Raw genomic sequence first — 26,511 nt, 5'->3', positions numbered from 1 at the left:
ACAGATCAGTCCCCTTCTGTTTCAATTTGTCTCTTTAATTTCATTTCCCAAGCTCATTTTTTTTAATAGGGAGCTCATTGGTAAGATGGACAGGACACCCTCAGGACTAGGGAATTAAGAGAAAATCTACAGAACTCTGCAGCTGTAGAGTTTTTCCTAATGGCAAGTGAAGAGATGGGAACAAGAAGAGAATCAGCAGCTGGACTACAGAAGCCAAGTAATTAATGCCTAGGAATGACTGTTGCTAGAAAAGTCTGCCTAAATATGTCTTTTTCTCCCAAGGTAAGGCTCATGCTAATCCTTTGCTTGTACATCATGTATTTCAGATGTATAATGATTTTGCAGCTAGAACAATTTGTGTGCACAAAATTTTAAAGTATTGTCAGTGGTGGTTTGTAAAACTAGGTTTTAAGCAAAATTTCTATTTTTTTTTAGAAATGTTTTTTACACTCATTCTGGAAAGCCACCCAGCCCTGTGGTTATGTACAGAGCATCTGTTAATACATGGCTTCCTACTTAGCAGTCTTGCCATTAGTCAGGGATGGAACCAAGGCATGCTTTTTGGATCCTTGAGATATGAATGCATTTAGATAGGGAAGAGTCCATAGGCAGAGTATTGAATGAGAGACAGAATAGCAGGAGTCTGACAGTTGCTTGCTTGGGTGAGATGGGCTATCTCTAACAGAAGGAAAATTATGGAATCAAGAACAGGGAGAAGACAGGAGTCCATCTTTGGATATAGGAAGCAGATTTCCTCTAGCAGGAAGCTTGAATCTATTCTGGGTGATGACTGGAGAGACTATTTGAAATTCTGGGGATTACTCAAAATTGTGATTGATGCAGACCATATTTAATCTTAATTTTAATCTAGCCCTGTTGAAACACCTATTGATATTCTTCACTCAGGCCATGATTTCAGCAAATCATTTAAACATGTGAGTAACATGAAGCAAATGCTTACACCTATCCTTTATTCAGCAAAACATTTAAGCATGAGCTTCACATTAAGTCTTACTTAAGTGCTTTGATGAATCAGGACCTTAGTCCGGAATGTCAGACGATAAGAGGTTACATTCCTGTATGCACATCTGTGGAGCTTTGATTGGTAACAAAAGGGGAGTATTTTAGCTTTATTATTTGGAATCTCAGTAAATTTAAGTTTGGATAATGAAACAAAAGAGATCCATAAAAAGTATCTATATACTTATATATACCATGTTCAGAGAATCTTTTTGTCACCATACACAGGCAGCAGACCCTGAGCCTGGGGCTTGAAACAAGTGTACCAGGATCACTATTTGTGGCCACTAGGGCTTCAGAGCTGTGAAGCACTCATTACTTGGCAAGAAAATCATGTAAGTAATCAGTGGGGTCTCAGAAGGTCACTCTCCTTCAATTACTGCCTAAAAGCCTTTTTTCTTTCCTCTATTTGAATTGATCCTATTTCAGTTGATACATGGCCCAGCCTGGTATATAAATCCTTGCAAAGTTTTCTGCCTTCACTCTAGCCATTTTTAATTCACTTTGTACTTTCTTGGTGTGCAAAATTCTTCAGAATCTGCAAGGATTTCCAGTTTGAGCATGAAAACTATAAATTAAAAGCACACACTGAAAGTGAAGCAATCAAATACAATTTCAGCCAACATTTTCCTAAAAGCAGCTTAAACCTGATTTCACTTGCATTTTGGAGCCAGATTTTCAAATGTGCCTAAGTGATTTAGGAGCACAATGTCCAAATGAATGTCAATGAGAATTGTACTCATAGGGTGACCAGATCGCAAGAGTGAAATATCAGGACACATTGGGCGAGTGGAGGGTGGGGAGGAGGGGAGATGATGATGATGATGATAAACACAGGTACAGCCCCGACCAGAGCCATGAGAGGGGGCACACAGCCCTAGGAAGCTGCAAGCCCATACCACAAGCCACAGGGCAAGGACTCATGGCCCCAGCTCCAGCCGCCAGTAGAAGCCATGGGGCTAGAGGCACAGGGCTCCGGCTCCAGCCCCGGATGAAGCTGCAGGACAGGGGTGAAGGATCCTGGTTGCAAAGTCAGATCCAGTTGCAGGGCAGGGGAGCAGTCACAGTGAGGAGGCTTCCAGTTTTGCCTTCAGCCCCAGCTTCAGCCACTGACAGCTGAAGCAAACTACATCACAGAGGTCTGGAATCAGTGAGTCTAAATTATAGACTTAGTCATAATACATATTTAAACATACATATTTATTTGTATACTAAACAAACAACAGGGGTAAAAGGCCGGGTTTTTTATTCTGTCAATAAATCAACTTCCCAATTTGCATATCTCTCAGATATGCTAGAAATCTAGTACTTCTTGGATGACTTTGCCATAGTCATGACTTGCTTCTGGGCAATCACAAAGCTGTAGAAGTCCTTGCAACTCATCTGGAAATTCATTTTGACAAGGGTCTCACTCCGCACCAAGTCTATGCTGCTTCAATTCTGGACATCAGTCCATGCACCTTTCATGATTGAAAATACATGCTCTGAGTATGCATTGCTTATGGATATACTGAGCACGTATGACACTAACTTTGCCATGTTCAGGAATTCAGTGCTACAGTCCTTGTTTCTCAGCACTTGAGACCAGAGTTCCCTAACTGAATAGTTTCCAGGCTCCAACTTGGAGTTGATGTCTTTGATGATACAGTATTCATCATAGAGCTGATCAAGATCCACTCTTTTCTGAAGGTTTACAGCTGTGACAGTTGCAGACAGATCCTTGTATTCGAATACCCTATTAACTTTGATGTTCAAGCACTGGGTATTGAACAAGTAGCCAGCAACTGAAAAATCAAACCATTTCTCCAGATATAGGATTGACATATTGCAAAATGTCATGAAGTCTTTCTGGAGACATGCAGCAGTGACAGGCAGCATCTCAGTTAATGCACTTTCAACTTTGGAGCCAAAGAATATGTCATTTTTCCGTTGCTGAAGTTTAATTCTCAGAGTATTCATTATGGCATACACTTCACATGCTGTCATACTCTCATTTTCCAAACAGAGCACAGTATCATTGAAGATTTTCAGGACATTCTGGAGGAAAAACAGATGAACCTCAACTTTGCTAGGCCCCTCACATTGTTCTCCGTTTTCCCTGTCTGAGAACAGCATCCATAGAAATTTTGGGCACTTCTCACTGCCTAGAGAAACAAAGTAGCACTTAACAGCCTGCCACATATTTACAAGCCTGTTTACAGCAGGGAAAAGACTCAACCAGCGCGTCGGAACATGGCGCAGTAAAGTGGCATACTCCATATCCACAAAGTCAAAGATATTCTTCAATGCTGCTACTCTCTTAGCAGAACTGCTGAAATGATTGAACATCTTAATCACCAGAGTCTCAATGTCAACTTCTAGGGTATTGCTAGCATGTTTCACGTCATTGTGCACAACATGGGCAGGGCAGTTTGCTGGCAAGATATTTTCATTTTGTTTTTTTAAATTCTGGTACACTGATTGTCGCTTTCCATAATTCACGTTTGCATTATCAGCACAGTAGGAAGACACTTTTTTTAGGTCTAGTTTGTGTGTCACAAGTTTTTCAGGTAACGTGTTGCTTATTGCCTCTGCAGTCTCTTCACTTTGCTCATAGAAGTCTAACAGTTTATCTTGGACCCCATGTTCATATGTCCAGTATGTCAGTGATAAGGGTAAAGTTTTCACATTGCCCTTGTTAGATGCACCTGTGGCAACTGAGAAATAGGGACCATCTGGTTTGCTGAGGTCTTTTAAAAATTATGTTGAGAGCGATGACAGCATATGTTTGATCAGAGCCTCCGCTTTAGTTGAGCCACAGCTGATGTGCTTCGCAATTGTTGAATCTGGATACAAGGTAGCTGCCAGTTTAAGTTCACAGTCACATGAGCGATAGGAGTGTGGATGGAATACTGTGTTGTAAACTTGAGTTAGCTCAGTAGCGATAACCTTGTTATTGAAGGATTCATTTGGCTGGCTGAAAATATGTGAGACCAGGGTATTGCTCTTGTGAGTCTGGGTGTTTTGTCCATGATTTTTTGATTCAGCATGACGCTTAACATCAGATTTACCGCCATGGCAAATGCTAAACTCCTTCCTGCATGCTTTACAAAAGGCTTTGTAGAATTTCCGAATCCAGGTGTAAGTGGATTCCCATTCTGTCCTGTATCTGCACTGTCTTTTTTGTTTTTTGGTAGTTGGCCCCTCGCTTGCCGTTGCCATTTCAGCTGGGGTTTTCGGCTGAAGACTGTTAGCTAGATGGCTAGCCACTGAAAAGAACTGCGCAGTCTTTGTGCTTCTTACGTGTTATTACGTGCCCACTGCAATTTGTCCTATGGTATGCACTGTAGTTCAGAACTGTAAACTACATATCCCTACCATTAATTTGTGTTACACCAGAAAACAACCTGAAAAACTAAAATTGCGCCCACCACAAGCACGAGCTCCGTGGCTGGTGGCTCCCATTGGCCGGGAAAGGTGCCAGTGGGAGCTGCTGGAGCTGCGGAGCAGGGCTTGCAGGTACCAGCAGCATGCTGAAGGTCTCCCCCATCCCCCAAGCCAGAGGAACCTGCCAGGGGGCGAGGTGAGTCCCAGTGGTGCTTACCTGGATCGGCTCCTAGGAAGCATCTGGCAGGCAGGTCCCTCTGGCTCCTAGGGCAGGTCAGATTGGGTTGGGTCAAGGGAGGTCAGGGGTGGGGGGCTCTCTGCCCACTGCCTGCGCCTGCAAGTCCCGCCCCTGCAGCACACAGCGGAGACCTCCTCGCTGCCTCTGTGCCTGGGGCTGCACTGCAGGCTCCTGCCAGCGGGCGGGTGCTGGGAGCTGCCTCAGGAAGAAGAGGTGAGTGGTGCCGGCGGCAGCTTGCAGTCCTCCACCAGACAGTCCTGATATCGGGACAAAGTGCGTCCCGACCTTACATCGGGACGTCTGGTCACCCTGTGTGCTCGTTGGTCACTTACACACTTCTGAAACTGCTGCCTCCAGTTTGTAATTGCTAAATTGTGTGAGGAACCAGCTAACCAATGGATAACCTGTGGAATTATGTAGATGATGTTTGCCATGTTGTATCTGTGTTGGTCCTAGGATGAAAGAGAGAGAGAGACAAGGTAGGTTAGGTAATATCTTTTATTGGACTAACTTCTGTTGGCAAAAGACAAGCTTTCGAGGTTACACAGAGCTCTTCTTCAAGACACCTGAAGCTGTGGACATCAAAAGCTTGTCTCTTTCACCAGGAGAAGTTGGTCCAATTAAAGATATTACCTGACCCACCTTGTCTCTTTTATATAAGATGATGATCTACACATGTTAATGTGATGTGCTATAAATGGTTCATTCAACTGCTAGGATGGCTGCTTTACCCATGAGTGCCGAAGCCACAGCTGAGTAATAGAGGTTTTGCCGAACACTTGCCATCTAACTATATGTTTGGCACCAACCACATTATATTCTGCACATGTCACATTTGTTATGTTTAAAGTATCTTGGTCATATATAAGAGCTTTTTAAAAATTACTTGTACAATTTTTATTACCCTATTTTCCATGTGCTGGGATATCTTGATTGCCATGAACCCAACTCTGTGGACTTCAGAAGAAGAGAAAAAAATAATAAAATTACCTAGACTTTCCTTTCCATACAGAACAATGTTGTGATATGATGGCCCAGTATCTTACAATCTACTGGGGCCAGAAACAGGAGTTTCTGGAGAAAGATGGAAACACTTTTCTTGGAGGATGATTTTATTTTTTTTTAAATGGCAGCCATTTGAAGCTACTTATAAATTTGGAATGTAAGATGTGGACCTGATGGAGATGGCTTAATGGGCAGAGTGCAGGTGATGTGGTCAAACGTGTATGATAAATACAGTTCATCACATGACTCTCTACACCACATATATGGTGTGTATGATGGTGTGTGTGTTTGTATATATATATATATATGTTTCAAAAGGGAATAATGATATAGAAGATTTCAAGGAATAATAATATATTTTAAATAAGACATTTTAGCCTAAAGTGATTTTATAAACTATAAGCATACTGGTTTCCTGGAACCATGCTGGGGATGCAGGCATATGGACAAGTGGAGAACAAGGAGATCAGAGTCTGGCCTAAGAACATTGGGCCAAATCTCTACATACTTAAAAGCAATATAATAATTTATTATCAACATAAAGTTGAGAGGACCTTTTATTTCAAGGTCATATCAGAAAGACATACTCTGATAGATATAGCATGTCCCTGCAATATCCTTGGAGATCTTATTGAATTAAGTTTAAGTATCTTTGGGGTCCATTGTATTAAATGCAAAGGACTATTTTGAACAATGTTGCAAACAAGAAATTACTTTCAGGACCACACATGTGAAGTGGATTTCCTGGGAAATAGTTAGGGGGAGGTGAAGGCAAATTCCTCCCCCTGCCTCCGGTTATGCAAAATATCAGCTTGTTGAAGCTACTTTCTGAGGAGAGGGTGATTGATGATTATCTGATCCCAGGGTCTCAAGATCAAAGGCCCAAACTGTGTAAAGGAGGGACTCTGATTCATGAGTTTACTTGTTCAGAGCTAACAGTTATGATGAAAAACCCTTTGGTGGGGTTTGAAAGACTGGTCACGTGTCAGAGCCCTCGCTGGAGTTGGGGTGATCTCTGGTAAGCTTATTAGTATCTATGTAGGTTCTTTTGGTGTTTCAATATGTTTTCTCTATAATGCTTTCTCATTAAATGTGCTTGCTTAGAAAGGCTTATGTGGTAACTTCTAACTGTGGGCAATTACCCGGTTTATATCCTTTGGGGAGAAAGCAAAGTACACCTGCTGAGTAAGTCTGACTTGACAGGGAGCTCATAATGTAGGCAGGGAACTGTGCAGCTTGGAAATACCCTTGTCAGGAGCAAAAGAGTCCCGGGTCTCTTCCCAAGAGGGGTGATGGCCGAGGAGCCAGGGGGCTAAAATGGGTGCCCTCCCTGTACCACAAAGGGGGAATATTGATGCAGTTGCCCTGAACTAAGACAGAAGGGAACTTTTATTTCAAGGTCACATCAGAAAGACATACTGAGAGTAAACTGCATGTTGTTCAATTTTATCTGTCAGAAGGACTAAAGAGGGAGCTGCCCCTGTTAGAATTTGAACCTTGCTTGTTTTCAAATCTAGGTATTTCCAGCCTAATACTGAGACCACTTTGCCACTAGGTAGAACAGGTGTCAGTAAGATTCTGAGTTGTCTAGAGAGGAAAAAAACGTAAAGAGATAGTGAAGTGTAAGTGTAGGACTGGGACCCAGGAACCACTGATTTCTAATCCTCACTCTTTGTATGAGTCACTTATCCACTTAGTAGCTCAGTTGCCTCCTCTCTGAAATGGGGATTAAATATTTACCTCAAAGGACTGCGGTGAGGGTTAATTAGCTAATGGGATCTAAAGCACTCTGAAGACAAAAAACACTCTATAAATGCTTCATAGTAGTCGTGTTGTTGGGGAAAAAATAGCAAATAGGTTTTTGAGCACCTAGCATCTGAATTAGTGGGATAACTTGGGTGATAAATAGTGCATCTCCATAAGTCTTTCACAGTTATAGCATAGCATTAAGGGAACTATTGCAAAATATGTGCAGTGGCATTATGGCAATTCATTTTTTAACACCTACTTAAAAAACATTTCTTAATGTTTCTCTGTTACCATTCAGGAATCTGGATGCTCCATAAACTCTAATTATGAGTTTAGACTTTATGTGAGACAATCAAAATGTCTTTATTCCACTGATATTTCAAAACCAGTAACTTTCCCCACATCCCACCAAATGTGGCTATACCAATTATAGAAGGAGCCATATGCAACTTTTTAACAGTATAGATCCTGTTCAGAGGCCATCATTTCTTATCTGGGATTGAAAAATATATATAAACTTAGAAAGAAGAAACACCTCAGTTCTCTTTGGACGTGAGTTGCCTCTAGCTGGCTTGCTGTTCAAATGTACTTCCTTTCTATCTTTGTGAATGAAAGCTGAAATTTGTATCCAGTTCCAGAAACGAGTCCTTCTGTTTCATTTTTTTTTAAAAAAAAGAAGACTGATGGAGTCATAAATAATTTATGAACTTGGTATATTGATTTCTTTAAGCACTTATAGGAAATTATACATTTGTGGCTTCAAGAAATAGTTGGACCAATTTAATCACATAAAAATTATACTCCTTTATAATTCTTTTGAAATGGAACATTAATGATCACTGGGTCATATAGTGGGGTTGGGATGGAGAGGGGTAACTCCTCAGATTGAAGAGAGATAGAAGGGTCAAAAATCTGTAGGTTTCTCGTAAAGATGACTCCTGCTCCCCCACATGGCAAAGGTTTCAGATGAAATTGAGTTGACATCTGTGTGATTACAAACCAGCCTTTCCATAAGGAATTGATAGAGACTCTAATAACAATATTAAATAGCATAATGCAGACCAGAGGATTGTCAGCACTTTAGATAGACTTTTGCTCCATTGTAAATGTCAATATGTAGAAGGCTCCTGCTCCAACACAACTCAACCCCCAAATCCAGTAAAATATCTTGTTCTGGGTAACATTTTTTAAAAAAGGCAAAATAGAGGCCAGATATTCAGCTGGTGTAGATCAACCTAGACCCATTGACTTCAGTGGAGCTATGCCACTTCACACCAGCTGAAGATCTGGCTCTACGTGCTTTTCATTTTTTTTAAGTTTACATTCTGTAAGATGAAGTAAAATGAGCTTGCTTCCAGTCTCATTGAGGACACAGTTAAACAGCTCATTATGGCCAATGGTACAGGATTAGGGAAGGCAACATTGCCTATTCTTTGGGATTTCTGCCAAGAGGGATCAGCTTTAAGTGGCGGTTGGACAGGTCTGAAGGAGTAGTGTAGCAAGCTACCAGGACAGAACTGCAGTGGCTGCTCTGGGTATAATGTATCCATTTCTTGTTGTGACCCACAGTTTTCTGACTCAGGAACAATGAGAACAGCTGAGCCATAATGACCTTTTCCTTTGAACATTATATTCAAAATCTACAGTACTTGCTGAGAATTAATGCTGTAAATGTAAAATGTATATATATGCTACACTTCACCACACATTTTAATAATACCCAGCATTTATTTGATGATCATGCAATAACAATTTTATTACATATAAATGTAGGGGTCTGTTTTTTGTTTGATGCACATTTATGCTAATATCTTACATTAGCATTTTTATGAGTGAGATTTCAATGACAAACATATTAATATATCCCTGGGCAGTGTTCAATCTGATGGCACGAGTTCCTGTTCCATTTTATCTGAGGAGCTAATATATTTTCCCACTTGTCAAATATTAAATGATAAAAAGTTTAGGAACAAACTGAACCATTCAGTTCCTGTGACCTGCGGAGTGGTAATGGCAGATAGAGCCTTTGACCTTTTAAGTTGCTTGTTCAAAGCCAGTCCAAGTCAGTGGTCAGTAGTGACTGATCATCATTGCAGATGATGACTGACTGGTGGCTTATGGAAAAGAAGTAGGTGGCCTCTGTCTAGTTCCCAGTGGAAAAGTGTCCACTGAATAAAATCACCTCTTTAGTTGACCTCTTACTGCCAGGTTTACAGGAGAGGCTAAGGTCTGACTTGGCATGGAGAGTGGATCATCTCTTGGAGTGTGGGGGAAACATGCTGTCCAATGGGACTTCAGTTTCTAGGACTGTCATCTTTCACAGCAGTGTCCACTGACAACCTGGACATCATCTCAGAGGAGTGGGCATTAGAGCTTTCTGCTTGGTGTCCCCTTCTAGTTTCCTTTTCATTGTGACTGTGGTGCTTGCAAGCCAGGTGCCAGCTCTTGCCAAGGCCTTAGGCCTCAGCCAAGTATTGACCAATTCTTGCTGGAAACAAGTCAGTTTCCCCTGTGTGTTAGTATTGTTAAGATGGGTATTGAACTTATGACAATGCATTGAGTGTTTAGACTTTATGAAATGCTTGTAAGCTGCTGCATACATTAATCTCACATGCTATAAAATAATATTGAAGTTTTTGCTTTGTAACTGTAAAAAAATGTTTGCCCTGAAACTGTTGGCCTGTCATGAGGGATTGTCTTCTGCTCATTAAGAAGACTATCACATCTGAATGGGCCAATGTGGGAATCACAATACAAAGCCTTTGTTATTTACCTCTTCACAACTATGAAGACAATATGTGCAAAAGGGTGTGTCCCATCAGGTTGAATTCTGAAAGAAGGAATTTAAATTAGTAAACAAGAAAATTTTTTCATCTGTTTTGCTGTTTGGACTCTCACAGGGCTGGAGCTATTAAAGCAGAGATCCCCAGGGTCAACCAGATTAGCTCTAAAATTCAGTGCTACCAGATTGCTATGACTCTACAGTTCCAAAAGGTGACTATAATTTGTGTGTGCACGTTTACCTGCTCTAACCTGTAAATAACTGTCTCATTTCTTTTTCTGAATTAGTAAATCCTTAGTTAGTTTACTATAGGATTGGCTACAAGTGTCGTCTTTTGCTGTGATATCTGAGATACAAACTGACCTAGGGTAAGTGACTGGTCTCTTGGGACTGGAAGCAACTTGAATCTGTTGTGATTTTTGGTATATAGCAACCAACCGTCACTAAGTCCAGTTTGTCTGGGTGGCAAGATAGACTGGAATGCCCAATGGGACTGTCTGTGACTACATGGTGAGACTGTTATAGTGCTTCAGGAGTTCACATTTGTTAATAGGTTGGTGAAATCTTATTATAGGACATACAATCAGCTTGGGGTGTCTGCCCTACTTTTTAGCAGTCTGACCTGAGGCTGGCAGTCATGGTTGTGAACCACTCCAGACAGTGTGGCAATGACCTTGGCCTCACTCCTGTTCCTATGCTTTTTCCTTTGAATCCCAAATGTAGCAGACATTTGGTTTTGGGGCCCTTCTCTGTTATGGAGGGGGAGACCATTGTTGGTTTGGTGTGAATCTCTTTTTGGTGCTCCACCTCCTTACCAGCAATCAAATAGACACTCGTCACCAGCACTGTTGGCTGCTAATGTGTTCACCAACTCATTGAAAAACAATGAATTTATTAGGTTGGACGACATCTCCCACAGTGCACCGTGGCTAGGTACTCCTATGATGAATTGCCTCCCTTCTCCAAGAGGGGAGATTGTGGTGTGTCATGGGAGATCTTGTCCAATCAGGGACCCTGATTTATAGAGGAGAACGGGAGCTAGGAGCACCAAAACAGTCCCTTGAGGCAAAGCAGCAGCTTTTCCAAATCAAACTATTCTGTTGTTTGGCTGAAATTTTTTTTTGGTCAAAATATTTTGGTATTAATTTTTTTGCCAAAAGTCAACACTTTCCCTGAGGTAAACACATTTTTGTTGACCAGGTCTAGAAAATATCCTTCCAATACTGGATTTCCATGAATGAATTCAGATCGCAATGCACATGGTGACCTTTTTGTTTCCAAAGGATGGAGTGCTAGAGCTCAAAGTGAACTTGGTGGGAGCTGCATTGGTTCGAGCAATCTACAATCTTTAGGGAAACAGCTCGTGAACCACAAATGGGGCTAAATTCAGTGGAATAATTTGCTCACAGCAAACAAATGCTGTGTGGACACTACCATCAGATCCGTACATGGTGTGAAATAAAATAAATGTGAAGTACATAATCATTTTGTGTTTGTGGGAAGATTCAATCTGGGAATATGGATTGATGAAGGGATTATGGTAGACCCTCTAACTATGTAAAAGGAGTATCTAATTATTGAGGATATCCTAAATCTGATGCTGGTTGGCTAAGACCCTGATTCTACAAGCACTTGAGTATGTGAATAACCCCAACCCTATTCAGCACATGCTTAAATTCTATCTGCAATGTTTCAGTTATGCCCCAATGTATGTCTATCTGCCATGCTATTTCTCTTTAAGGGTGCATTAAAATAAGGGATCCTACCCATTGGAGAGAAACTAATGTTCATGTCTCAATTAGAAACATTGTTCTCTTTTGAGATAGCATTGTACTCTGGGAGGGTTATGTTATCAGTCACTGTCTAATCACAGACAAAGCAATCTGTTACTCAGATACAATAAGGATAGTGCGGATTCTGACTGTGACTCAGGACTGAAGTGGAGGAGTGTGCATACTGTGGGAGAAGTTAGCAAGGGGCTAAGCAAGTGAGAGCTGGGGGTTTAAGCTTTGAATAAGAGTATGAGAAAAGCATTATGATGAGCATCTAGTAGGAGGAAGAGGGAAGACTAGTGACAAAGGGCATATGCTGATCATATCTTAGCAAAGATAATTGGACCAGATTTGATTCCAAATAAAAGAAATGATGGACAGCTGTGAATTACAAGGTTATATAATGCTGCTGAGCAGCTTCTGGTGACATCTTGAACAGAAAAGCAATAAAGAGGATTAATGGGGCTGCTTTTTCAATCTCTCTGCAGAGCAACTCACCGAAAAATGCCTGGCCATTGCTTGCTAAAAAGCAGATCAAGGATCTGCATGCCAGATATGCACAGCTGAATGGCTGCTGTGCTAATGCTTGCTGCTTATGTTCTGCCTAGCAGTTAAGACTGTGTCCAGAACAGACTCACACACAGACCCTGTTTACAGCTTATTTTGGAAGATTTTCCTTTTTACCCATTGCTCACTTCTGATTTCGGCCTTGTTGTTAATTCCTGCTGTGGCCGCGCTGCTCTATGTTTAAGAGTTGGAGCTTAATCCAACAACAGGGTGACATTTTCCAGATGATATATTTGGGTATCAAGCTCCCAGTGCATATAGTACTTTTTTTTTTTTTTTTTTGAAACTGGCTAGCTGGGGGTATGAGGAGGAGAAATGACTGCTTGCCTGCTTCCTGCTCAACTCTGAATGCTGCAGGGAGTCTGCAGGGGGAGCACTGGCTCTGCCTGTGCTGAGGAGAGTACCTCAAACAGGATGACTCCCCCGCTACAGCCAGACTAGCCATGGAAGGGAAGAAAAAGGGAGCCAGAGAACCTGGAAAGAAGACTGCAGATATCCAGCGGGCCTGCAGCGGGAGGAAGAGGATGAAGTGACTAAGATGGAGGATCAATTGGACAAGGAGAGGCAGAAGATTAATTGTCTAGGGATGGCTGAGGGAAGTGGTAGGTTAATTAGATGTGGTGAGTCCACGGGCCAAGGCTAAACTCACTGGAAGCAGAGGAATGACTCTTGGGTTAGAGGACTAGATGATTGGTTGAGAGTACCTAAAGGGCAGAGAATGGATTGTGTGATTGATTAGTTGGTCTTTCAGAGAATGGCTGGAGTGGAAAGGAGGTAGGGATTGCATTGAATGGAATTCTAAGAATGGATTTGATTGGGACCCTTGAGGGCTAGCTTGAGAATCAGTTCATTAGGGAGCCTTGGGTAGAGAAGATTGATTGATAGATAGGGTGGATTGGTGGTCAGAAGAGGAATTGAAGGATCCTGGGGGGAAGGGATTGAAGAGGATGACTGATGGTGGCAAGGATGGGTTGGCAGTCTGAGAAGGGCAGAGGGTGCGGCAGGAGCTGAGCAGAAGAATGAGAACAAACTCTGGAACTGATAAGAGCCTGGGGAAGGAGAAAATCATTCCTGAATCTTGGGATGGGGGAGAAAATTGATTGGTGTGGCTGGGTTATGAGGTTTGATTAGAGTAGAGAATTGATTTAGGAACAATGTACCAGCAAGCAATGGCTCAGAGTGCTGTTGGCTGTGTTGAATTACCCAGTTGCTTTGTGCGTGTTGTGGCTGGAACTAATTTGGGGTAGCATTACAAGTTGGGTACACTATTTTCATCTCCTCTGCCTCTGAACCACCATCAGCTCCCTCTCCAGCGGAAGGAAACTTCAGCATAAATGTTTCTTCATTAACAAATCTAGTTATTTTTATAAAGCAGTGACATGCAAGGCTCTGGGTACCATGGGAAAGTGTTTTTTGAATTAATAGTACTTGGTTCATTTCTTTAACACATTTACTAATGTTATCCTCAAGTCCCTGTGCCTGCTGCTTAACTTGGCTTCTAGCTGCAGTGTTCGATTCAAAATAAATAATTATACAATAAAAGATGAAGACAAGTGGGTTTCATTTCAAAGTCAGCTGGTGTTTTGACATTGCCCTCTTCCCTACAGCACTGGTGAGGTACAACAGTGTACACAGGAAGAGTCATTCCGATGTCACAAAGTGATTTTAAATAATTTGCATGAATATTCATGTCATCTAGTATATGAGCTGCTATCATGATTCCATCAAGTATCAAGGGATGGTAATGTGGTGCTATTTTGATGACCTTCTGTCTTGTTACTCCTCCCAACAATCTCTATCAATCCCTTTGGGTCCAATCCTGGTGGCATAGACTCTACTGCATCTGATTACATTAATTTTAAACAAAATGGAAGGAGATACAATTCAGTGACATTTAAAAAAATCTGGGCATAATAATGTTTTATTATGTTGCCTGCATGAAAAATCACAAACCTATTGCAGTTATGTGTCTGTGCAGCAATGTCCTTGCTATAAACCAAGGTGATGTAATAACTTCAGGAGCAATATTTCAGTTTGGTTTGAGTCACTTTCATTTAGCGTGGCTTTGTGGGAACCAGAATCGTTAGCTATGTTTTGCTAACTTTAATTTGAGCAGACTGTTGTCAGTTTGCGAGGGTCAGCATTGTCCCCAGAGGAGCACTCCCAGAATCCATTCTGCAATAAACTGAAGGAGAATGAAAGAATAACTTTTACCAAAGTGAAAAGTACTGAGAACAGCGGTGCAGTTTGGACTCTTTGTTCCTAATTACAAGGATCACTAGAGGGAAGTTAGTTATAAATGAGTATAAAGACTAATCATTTATTTAGGCTACTGGATACAGATTGACCCTATAGTTCTCACTCTAATACAACCTATGCTGTTTGGTGTAATCCTGTTGGGTGTGTCTCAATCTTAGCCTTCATTAACCTGTCAGGTAAACAAATTAATGTCATGATCTGAAAGAGGGAAGAGGGTGGTAGCAGGTAGAGTGGGACGGAACATGCATCTTTCAAAATTGAAACTGAGTTGGAGTGGACTCTCTCAGAGGATTTCTGGCTTGTCTGGAGTCAGGAATAGTTATGGAAACAATAGGCCTCATGATATTTTGGCATTTTCCCTCTGGTACTGTCGGGTTTATTAGGAACTGGGGAACCTTTTGGGAAAGGAGGACTGGTACAGGTAGGATGGGGCTCAACCTAAACCAAAAGGGAGCCAGATTGCTGACATGTAAAATTACAAAGGTTGTAGGGGAGTTTTTAAACAAAAGGCTGGAGAAAAGCTGATTGGTGTTGAGGAGCACGTAGTTCAGACAGACACATCCCTTAGGCGATACTTTATATCTTAAAAAGGAGCAGATGACTGGGCAACAAAATGGCAGATGAAATTCAATGCTGGTAAATGCAAAGTAATGAACATTGGAAAACATAATCACAGCTATACTTGCAAAATGATGGCCATTACCACACAAGAAATCAATCTTGTTTTCAACGAACTAGCCACAATAACTACATGTGCTCAATGAGCAGCAGAAGTTAACAGCAGGTTAGAAACCATTAGGAAAGGGATAAAAAATAAGACTGAAAATATCAAAATGCCACTGTATAAATCCATGGTCCATCCACACCTTGAATATGCTATATAGTGCTGGTCACCCCATTTCAAAAAAGATATATTAGAATTAGAAAAGAACACAGAGAAGGACAACAAAAATGATTAAGGGTATGGAACAACTTCCATATGAGGAGAGATTTAAAAGACTGGGACTGTTCATCTTAGAAAAGGACAACTATGGGGGTGGTATGATAGAGGTCTATAAAATCATGACTGCTGTGGAGAAAGTGAATAAGGACGTGTTGTCTACTCCTTCACTTTCCACAGGAACTAAGGGTCATTCAATGAAATTAACGGGCAGCAGGTTTAAAACAAGCCAAAAATGGAAGTACTTCTTCACACAACCCACAGTCAACCTGTGGAACTTATTGCCAGATGATGTCGTGAAGGCCAAGAATATGAATGGGTTCAAAAGAGAATGAGAAGTTTTTGGAGGATAGGTCCATCAATTTCTATTAGCCTAAGTGATCGGGGATGCAACCCAGTGCTCTGACTGCCAGAAACTGGAATTGGACGGCAAGAGATGGATCACTTGATAGTTGCTCTGTTCTGTTTATTCCCTGTGAAGCATCTGGCACTGGCAACTGTTGGAAGGCAAGATACTGTGCAAGATGGACCCAGTATGGCCATTCTTATGGTCTTATCTGAGATGGGTCACATGCTTTAAATATCACTTTCTGCCACTGCTTTGAACGTGTACAGGCCTATCTAGGATGGGAATAAATAAAAGGGTCACTTTCGGATAGCAGTTAACACACACACATAGAAACCATAATGTGTCTCATTTCTAAAGCCCAAATAATTGTATCTGAAGTTTCTTCACAGTATTAATACTGGTGAGGTTGGCATGTTCTGGAAATACAAGGGACTGCATGCCCTCATAAGATAACTGAGGAGTCATTATTTTGAATTTGGCTCTGGTAGAGAAGGGCATATTCCTGGGATATTCAGCATTTCATTCCATCTCTGATGGAAATCTGAAATGGGTGCAAAAACTGTGAAGTTGGAGTATCTGTCAGTCAGTGGCTGGAAACGTGTTGAAGAACATGGACAGTGAAAACATTGCTCAGATACTTTGTTCTGTACAAAAAGACACAAAGGGATATAAAATAGCTTCCCTATCATCTGTGACAGTGCAGCACATGTTCATGATCAAGGCAGTGAATTTCTCTTAATCAGGTCAAACCTCCTTTTTTGGTACTAGACAGATGGAATTGTGCATTTTTATGGTGGTGTAGGAAAAAAACTCTACTTCTGTGTTGCTACACGATTGGAACATGACCATTGCTATCATTAATATTGCCACTATTAGACTATTGCAACAAATCTTATACAAAGTATATCATGTAAGGTGTCAGTGGAAAAGTTATGATTTGCTAAATAAAATAATCCTGTTTGTATGCATCTGTCACCTTCATCGTTGTATCTAAAGTTATGAATATTTACTATATACCTGTATTTCAAATGTGTTTGCTCCTCTGATGACACCCACAAGGTAATTTACATCCAGTCTGGCCAGCACATTGCAAATGAACTATTTGAGTTGTTGGTGCATTAAGGAACATGTAACTCTTACAATGTATCTTCTTACATAGAAGAAGCTCATCCCTGCCTAGTGAGCCTTCCTGCGGACTGTTTAGCCAGAATATAGGTAATGGCCGATCCTATGAGTCATCAACCAAGTAAGAGCATGTGACTTTCTCATGTGACCCTGGACTACATCTTGTGCCTGTAATTTTCCACAAACTAAGACTGAGCATCCCCTCCACATGGGAGAAGGTATAAAAGACCTTGGAAGTATCTCCATTTTGCCTCTTTCCTTCTCTGATCTCTGGACTATGGACTGACACTAAAAGGAATATTCCAACCAATGGACTAAGGACCTTCCAACCTTTTGGAAGTTACTAGAGACTTTACAAGAAAGCAATCTGTAACATCACTGCTTCAAACCTGCTACAAGAATTCTGCAAAGATTGTATGTATATGATTCCTTCGACTTAAGCTCTCTCCTCTTTCTTTTCTCTTATAAATAAACCTTTAGATATTAGATACTAAAGGATTGGCAACAGCCTGATTATTGGGTAAGATCTGAATTATATATTGACCCGGCTATGTGGCTGATCTCTTGGGATTAGAAACACCCTTTGTTTGATAAAATTGGTTTTAAATAACCAGTCATCATTAAGTCTAGTGTCTGGGTGGGGAAACAAGATCTGGAATGCTTAAGGAGACTGCAGTTTGGACTTCAGTGCAGTCAGAGAGAAGTTTATTTTTGTTACTGGCGTGGTATATCTTATGGAAGAATAACCACCAGTTTCAGGTGAGTCTACCCTATTTCTCAGCAGTTTGTCCTGAACATGGCATCCTCAGCTGTGACCCACTGAAGCACAGTAACAGCTTCATTTCATGCACTTATGTGATTGCCCAGTTCTTCTTTGAAATTTGATGTACCTAATGCCAGAAGGGGTGTTGAGTTCTACTGGCCAAATTCAACCATACAGTCCTATTGACTTCAGTAGAATTACATCCATTTACACCAGCATTGATTCTGCTTCAAGGATACTTTGAGGAACTCCAGGCCTTTCACTTCTCTAGTCACATCATGGTACAGTTCTGTTCTCTATAGGCTCTTATACCGTGCTCATCATCATAGTATATGGGTGCCCTGCCATATATCAAGTTGCCATAGCCCCTGAATTTTGATTTAGGAGTCAAAGTTATGGAGAAAGACTGAGTGTTAAAGATTAAAGATGTTGATAAATAAATGTACCCCTCACCCCCCAAAAAGCTGATTCCCCAAGTCTGCAAATCATTTAAACATGTATAACCTGAAGCACATGACTAGTCCCATTAAGCTCCATAGTACTGCTCACGTGCTTAGTTACAAACATGCTTAGGTGCCTTGTTGAATAGGGACTATGATGGTGGAGATTCTGTCTGCAGGTTATATCCATATAAATATGAAGTAACATTGAAATCAAGGGAGCAGAGGTTACTCTAGATCAGGGGTAGGCAATCTATGGCACGCGTGCCAAAGGTGGCACGCAAGCTGATTTTCAGTGGCACTCACACTGCCCGGTCCCGGCCACTGGTCTGGGGGGCTCTGCATTTTAATTTAATTTTAAATGAAACTTCTTAAATGTTTTAAAAACTTTATTTACTTTACATGCAACAACAGTTTAGTTATATATTATAGACTTATAGAAAGAGACCTTCTAAAAACGTTAAAATATATTACTGGCACGTGAAATCTTAAATTGGAGTGAATGAATGAAGACTCAGAACACCACATCTGAAAGGTTGCTGACCTCTGTTCTAGACTGATGTGGGTGTGACTGAGAGCAGAACTGGCCCCCTTGTTTCTAGGAATGAATACGTACTTTACTGCTGAACTTAAAGAGAAGTATTTATCAGGGGAACAATTTGTATAGTGGGGGTGAGGAGAGCCACTGTACCAAACTAGAAACCCTGTATACAAGGGAAACCACTTCAAGCCAAGAGGTGAGGCAACACCATCAGCACCCCTAGTTCCAGCACCTATGGTATTTACTCTCACCTGAGCTGAACACAATCAGTAGCAGGAAGCATCAAACATTCTGTGTGGGTGATGTTTCAAAAATGTAAAGCTTGACAAGGGATCAAACACAAGCCTTGATTCTTGATACTGCGGGCTAAAAGGATTAAATAACTTTTTAACCAATATCCCAGTAGTTCCTGCTGTATTTATAAATGAATGCCTCTAGATCTTTTAAACTGAATTTTAAATAAACCTTTTCTTTTCATTGGAAAAGACGCCAAGCACAGTGTTCACAGCAAAATGTGATTTACAGAGGTCATAGAATTCTCATTTCAACCTACTGCACAGAATCAAATGGCAGATGGAGACATATTCTCACTTTGATAGCTGGCTATTTTTGTATCTGTTATTTTTTAAAAAAGAGTAAATGAAATAGCAGATTTGGAAGGAGTGCAAGCAGCAAGGGTGGTGTGTACTCACTTAATATCAGTTTTATTTTCTTGCTGGGTGAAATTTTACAAATGTTCTGCTAATCAGAATCTTGACATTACCCTCAAGAAAATGAACCAGAGGAGGCGTAACCTTTGCAGTATTCCCTCTAAGCGTAAAATGGAATATGTCAGTCTGGCCACAAATGTTTTGTTTTTGAGATGAAGATATTTATATTGGAAAAAATATTATTACCACTTTGCACATCTATATTCGGGCCTGCCACCTGAGGACCTCAGCATAGCACTGACATTTGAGCTAGATTGCACAAAAGGAGAGGGCAACATGAGCCAGGAAGCCTTTTCTACTGTCGTGATCAGTCATAGCTCATATGCTTCCGCAAGCTCCAGGACCATTCTCTGTTGGTCACTAGCCAGCTCAAAGAGAATGGATAGGGAAGGAGAGGAGCAGGGCTGGTGCTTCCATTTAGGTGACCTAGGTTGTCACCTAGGGCGCTAGGATTGGGGGGGCAGCATTTTGCCACCGTCGGTGGCAATTTGGCGGCGGGTCCTTCACTCGCTCCAGGACCCACCGCCAAAGTGCCCCAAAGACTGCGAGCTGCGGAAGGACTCCGCCCGCCGCAGAATTGCCGCCAATGATCGGGAGCGGGGAAGGATCCCCGCCTACGGCACCAAAAACCCTGGCGCCGCTCCTGGAGAGAAGGTAGGGCCGAGGTCCTAGCCTCACCTCTCCACCTGTACACCCAGAGGAACATGCTGCATCTCATGGCCTCCATGAAGGCTAAAAGTAGAACTGTGTTTAAAAGAAGAATGTTATAAGTGTATGGAGGCTAAGCCCATCATCCATGGCTATTAGCCAAGATAGTCAGGGAAACAACCTCATGCTGTCCCTAAACCTCCAACTGTCAGAAGCTGGGACTGGATGATGGGATGGATCACTGAATATTTGCTCTGTTCTGTTCCTTCCCTCTGACGCATCTGGCACTAGCCACTGTTGTAAGACAGGATACTGGGCTAGATGGATCATTAGTTTGATGCAGTGTGACTCTTCTTACCTTAATAGCAGAGGACATGCTCCCGCCAAAGGCTTGGGAAGTTCAGGAGTGATTATGCCTCCTGATGCTCTCGCTCAGATAGGGCAGTTCTGCACAGCCACTTACTTGTGGCTGTGCCTCTCAGGCACATCTGAGCCTTGACTGATTGAGATTCACAACTCCCTTCTGATGCAGGTATTAAGATACCCATTTTATAGAAAGGCAGGCTAATGCCAAGTTCAGTCTTGGAATAGACAGTTTCTTGACTAGACATTCTACTGCCTTCAATGGGAGCTGTTCCACTCCTTTGAAACCCGAATTCAAACCAGTGAGTCAAGAACAGATTTGGGTCCTGGCTCTGAGTCCCTTGCTTTCATGTTCCATTCCTGTAAGTGGTGATATGTTACACCAAGCCTATGAAAAAAAAATGGATGTTACATTTTGCATGTGCACATCTGCAAGCGCAGAAAATCCACATCCTGGATTTAAACAGTCCTGTTGCAACTCCTGTTCTGAAGATACGGGGAAACTATGAAAGTAGGTTAATTTTAAAATCTAAGAACCCTGACACTGTAGCTTTAAAGCAACATAAAAAATGCCTTTGAGCCATCTGGACTATATTGTTGGGGAGCAGATCTGTATGTAAGGAAAATACGAGTCCTGGTCACTAGCATAGTCTGAAGTAGGAATGGATAAAGCACTGGATTCTGGTCAGGGGCTAAAATCTGGCTCAGCTTCAGGAAAGTCTGTTGAAATATTTAAAGTCAATATCCCCTATAGGAACTTCTAGTCAGAGAGAGTTCAAATGTCTGATCAATGAAGATTCAAAATAAAAGAGGGGTTGTCCTTTTATGTTATGGGGTGGATGTTCTCAGAGCTGTGGTGGAGACGAAATGTCTCGCAAGTATAGCCGGTTGAAATTTTTTTCACAAAAATTAGAAAATATATAAATATTTCCAATTTTGAGTGTTCAAAACAGTATTTTTCCATTTTACAAAATTTTTTATGGCTTCCAAAAATGTTACAAACCTCAGAGACCCTTGTGTGAGTAAAAATGGGAGTGAGTGCATCCAGTCAAGGAGCAAGGAAAATGCAGCATGTCATAACCTATATCCGGTCAAAAGCTACACAATGCTAAACAGGAAAAAAATAAAACTAAAAGTTCTCTATAAGATCTGGTCATTACTGTTAATAAAAACCAAAGATGGGGCCTTACGTGTGTCCCAGAGCTCAGATATTAGATCCCCTAACACCTTGGCCTGCATTGGGCTCCTTTGCACCCATTTCTAATGAAAGTGACAACAACAAAAACAAAGCGGTTAACCTGATGTTCAGTCTAAAATGACTTGAAATCAGCATTTGTTTAAAGGATAAAATTATCTCTGCTAGACATGGAACATGCTGAGAGTCCCACATGGTGAGAGAGATTTTTAAATAATAAATTCTGCCTGTTATCAGTTCTAATTAGCAAATTGGATTGTCTGCTGTCACATGTGTGCCTCTGTTCTTCTCAGGCCTTACTTTTCCCTAAAGTGGTGTGTCTGAGGCAACCACACACCTGTAGGGAGAAGGGCATGGGTTTTTTTTTTGTTTTTTTTTTTTCTTTAAGCAATTAAAGGCAGGTGGGACTAGATGCTGTAGTGACAGACAAGAAAGAAAACTCTGATGTCTTTGTTAAGACAGACGGGTTTAGCTTCAAGGGCATTTCTGAAAATTTAGTCTTTTAAGAAAGGAACTAGAAGCTTTGGGACTTGGCACTTTCAGGCAACAGGGATAAGAATGAGATCTAGTTGATCCATCCTCATCTTCTTCCTTTTTGTCTCTTTCTAGCCAGCTTGCAGATAGTTCTTCCAGGGATAAGTTATAGGAAAAAGGAGCTGGAGGCAAGCCAATTGAACTAAAGTTTAAAGTTTGTATCTCTCTCTCTCCACTCCGCTGGTCAGGAAAGAGTGACTGTAAAAATGCCCTACTGGGCTTCTGTATTTATTCATTCTCTGTGGCTTACAAGTCCTGGCTGGAATGATTTAGTTGGGAATTGGCCCAGCTTTGAGCAGGGGGTTGGACTAGATGACCCCCTGAGGTCCCTTCCAACCCTGATATTCTATGATTCTACGATTCTATGGCTTTTCTTGCCACCAGCCCTGCAGTCTCAACCTGGTTTCTGAAAAATGAAGGTGTATCCTCTCTTCCTTTTACGTCACCAATACAAATGATTCTCTGGTTACCACGTACCACAATTCTGATGATGCTAGAGGCAGAAGAGAATCCATCTTTTTCTCCCAGAACTGTTGTGGCTCTACAGGGATAGTAAAACTTTGGCTTTGTTGTTGAAGTAAGTCAACATGACTTACAGATACACAAGGAACAGCTTTGTTGAATGAGACTGCGCCATCTTTGCATTTAGCAGTTTATTTCCTGACTGCAATGCTTTCTATTCTCTCTCCCACAACCAAAGGTGAAGCTGATTGGAAACTTGTGCCACAGCCTGCCACCTAATGATAAATCCACGACAAAGATCTTGATTATAATGATTTATAGCACAAGGGAGGGAAACAGAATACATCACAGAAACCAAAAATAGATTCAGCTCTCAGCTGTTCCTGTGCTCATTCAATTGACCGAACATAAAACTCTGGCTACAACCAAGAATTCCTCATTTAACCTCAGATAAAATTATTTTTTTATCATGAGAGCCTCTGCAGCTTTTATTGAAAGATACCTAAAATATAATGTAGGGCTCAATCCTGAATGGACAGGGATGGGATAGATGACCTAATAGGAACTTGCCATTTCTATCTATTATGTGATTGCATTATAGTGCTCTTATTGAACTACACTAGAATAGCTATAAAATTAGCATCACCCCAGAAATCTGTAATGGACAGTAAGCACTAAGGAGCCAGGTTTGGCAGCAAAGATGGCAAAGAACTATTATTAATTGCACCAGGTCACAGTTTAGATCAAGTTAGCTCAGGCATTTGGGAACATCAAGTTCACAATGATTATTACACAGGCATTAGAATAATCATTTCATTCATAGACATATGGCGCCTATCTTTATAATATCTGGCTGCTGAATCTGAATTTGCCTTTTTCTTGAAAGTGTCGTTTATCAATTGGTGCCAACTTTTAGCTCAGTTAGAAAATCAACAAGAAAAACTCATAAAATCTTGACATCTCAAAAATAAACAAAATTAAAAGTAATAGTGTTTTAGTCATTGGAATGGGTTCTTTCTCTCATCACCACAAAGAAAAGCTGGGTGGGGAAATCTTTGTCCCAAACCATGAGAATTTGAGATTTAACTTTTTTTTTCCATCCTAAATTATAACAAAAAGTTGAAATATCAGAAATGTTCATGAAAATAATAATATCAGATTGGGTCAATCAAAACATTTTGTTTCAATAATTTTCAAATGTTTGGTTTCCATTTTGACCTTTTAAATTTTTCCATGTTTTTACTATAAATGTAAATCTCAAAACAAAAAAGTCATTTTGACCCAAAACCCAGAAAATTTTAATTAAGAAAAAATTGAAACAATTCCAAAACTTTTCAAATTTTTGTTTAAATAGGAAATTTGACAACACTGACTCTTTCCCACAAACATTTTCAGTTGGGTGAATCTGCATTTCCCAACAAAAGAAAACAAATTGCAGTCAAATTCCTGAGCAGGTATAGTAGTTGACATTGTTTGTTACAACTAGTCTGTTGTAACTGACACTTGGGGATGGATAGCGGTCTGTCCAGCCCTAGAATATGGGGTGCTCAGTGGTGGATTACAGTCATCTTGGCTTCCTCCCCCCCTCCTCCCCCCGCAACCTCTGCCAAAAGCACAGGAACAGAATACCTATGAATCAGGCCTACTAAGTACTGAACTAACTTTCTCCCGCTATGCACACACTTTTAATGGTAGAAAAATAGAATCTTCCACCCATAACCCCTTGCCTCCTCCATATTCACGGCTCTCTAAAACTGGACATGTTGCATATTAACATCCATAATTCTCCACATACAAAACTTCATCTTGAAAAATCTCTTCATCTTAGGCAAGTTTGTGTAAGATCCTGCAGGGCTAGAAGCTGGAACTATAGGGGTTCTGAGTTACCAGCACTTCCATGTAGCCATCAGAAGCTTAAGTCAGGTTTCTGCTGAAGGATGCTGTGAAGTTAGCAAATGCAGGACGTACTACCTAGCAGGGCCTGAGTGGTAGCTTCCCCCGCGCCCCTCAGTCTGCTGATTGTCTTGTGCTGGTATATAAACCAGGAAGCCGGCATGGGCACGGGGAGGTGTCTTAGCAATGATGCAGACTGCCTGCTTCTGCTTCGACCTTGGCTGACGATGGATTCTAGACCCTGGCTTCTGACCCTGCTTCCTTCCTAAATCTGTTAGTTGTCTGGCGTCTGACCTTGACTTCCTGGTATCCTGACCTCGCTTGACCCTGATCCTGCTACTTGTCTCCTGACTGCAACCTCATAATTGACTGGTGCACATACCCCAGCCCTGACAGTGTGTTTGTATATGTAGGCTTCATTACACACCATCCTTCAATATTTTCAGTGGTTTCCTGTTCATCCCTGAATCCAAATCAAGGATTTAGGATGTCTAAACTCTTTATGGATTCTTCTCACCATACCTCTTTGACCTCATTCTCCTGTTCCATCACCTACTCACTTCAGTCCTCCAGTTGTTGCGTTCTTCATGCTTACTCTCTAGGATGCTTTACTTTTGGAGGTAATTTAGCTGTGGTGACTAATTTAAGGAATCTACGCCCAATGTGTTAGCTTTGTGTTTTCTTCATGCCAACTATTTAAATATTTAATCCTTTCCCTCTCCCCACATAGTGATCTGTATGTAGATGAACTGTTTTTTCCTGGGCCATGAAATGTGTTGCAACAGATCAATTCCATTGTACTATATTTTGTGCTAGTCTAGGTTCAACATAGGGAACCTAGAGTGAAAAGCTCTGTATCCTATTATCTGTCCCCTGCGGCACCTGCAAGCCACAGTATTTTTTTGGCCATTGCTGACTTACAGACCTTTCTGTCTGACGTCAGTGCTGAAAATCTGAACTCTAGAAATAGAATTATTTTATTTAAAACTTGTCTTAAAAGTCATTTATGTCTAAGCAAGACTTTTAGAAGTTCCCATATACTGTAGATTGAGTTCAAATGATAGTTACTTATATTCTATATTTTAATATAGAATACAAGAAAAAAAATTGACTGCTATATTTTCCCCAAAGCAAGACACTAACTATTAACATATAAAATTAATCTTTCTTATATTTTGTAATTTCACAAGCAGTAGAATATTAATTGGAACTCGGGAGATCCTACATTTGAAGGGGGGAAATAATAAATTCAGTCACTTTTCTTCTTTCTCACTGAATGCCACTGCAATACCGCATTATGATTCAGCACACACCATCCACACTAAAAAGCTCATATTCTGGGGTTCAGAGCTTTTCATCAAAGACCCACATAGTGCATCATAACCCTTTGAAAACGTGCAGTTGGTAGGCTGGTGGTATTCCAAATGCTGGCAGATGTACTCACACAAATATGAGATGCTAACGCTTTTCTTTTCTCTATTTTCAGCCAGCCACAAGTTAACAGCATTCCAGCTTACACACCTTCTGTTAATGAAGGGAAAGGAGCGATGATACACTGCCAGGAAGTGAGTCTGAAAAGGGAAGTGTGTTTTAATGGGATCAGTCAGCATGGCCTCTTCTGGATCATTTTGTCCACCTAATCCTGATGAGCTGCTTTGGATGGTTAAAGGTGACCATCCCAATCCTGTCTGCTCGCAGAAAGAGGAACTCAAGGTGAATCCAAAGGAACTGTACTGATTTGAGAATGTAAAAATGGAGGGGGAAATGAAGGCAAAAGAACAAACTGTTGA

General features: G+C 41.1%; 1 long non-coding RNA gene across 1 annotated transcript; it reads left to right on the top strand.

The window, feature by feature from the left end:
* On the top strand, positions 1-26,511 carry LOC115646557. The gene is made up of 3 exons (XR_003999058.1): positions 1-282; positions 1,249-1,355; positions 26,208-26,511. It is a non-coding gene; the product is annotated as an uncharacterized LOC115646557 (long non-coding RNA).

This window comes from Gopherus evgoodei, chromosome 1 (genome assembly GCF_007399415.2).
Source record: "Gopherus evgoodei ecotype Sinaloan lineage chromosome 1, rGopEvg1_v1.p, whole genome shotgun sequence".
Classification (NCBI taxonomy): Eukaryota; Metazoa; Chordata; order Testudines; family Testudinidae; genus Gopherus; species Gopherus evgoodei.
The sequence above is the reverse complement of the archived record's forward strand: the minus strand, read 5'-3'. Positions and strand labels throughout refer to the sequence as shown.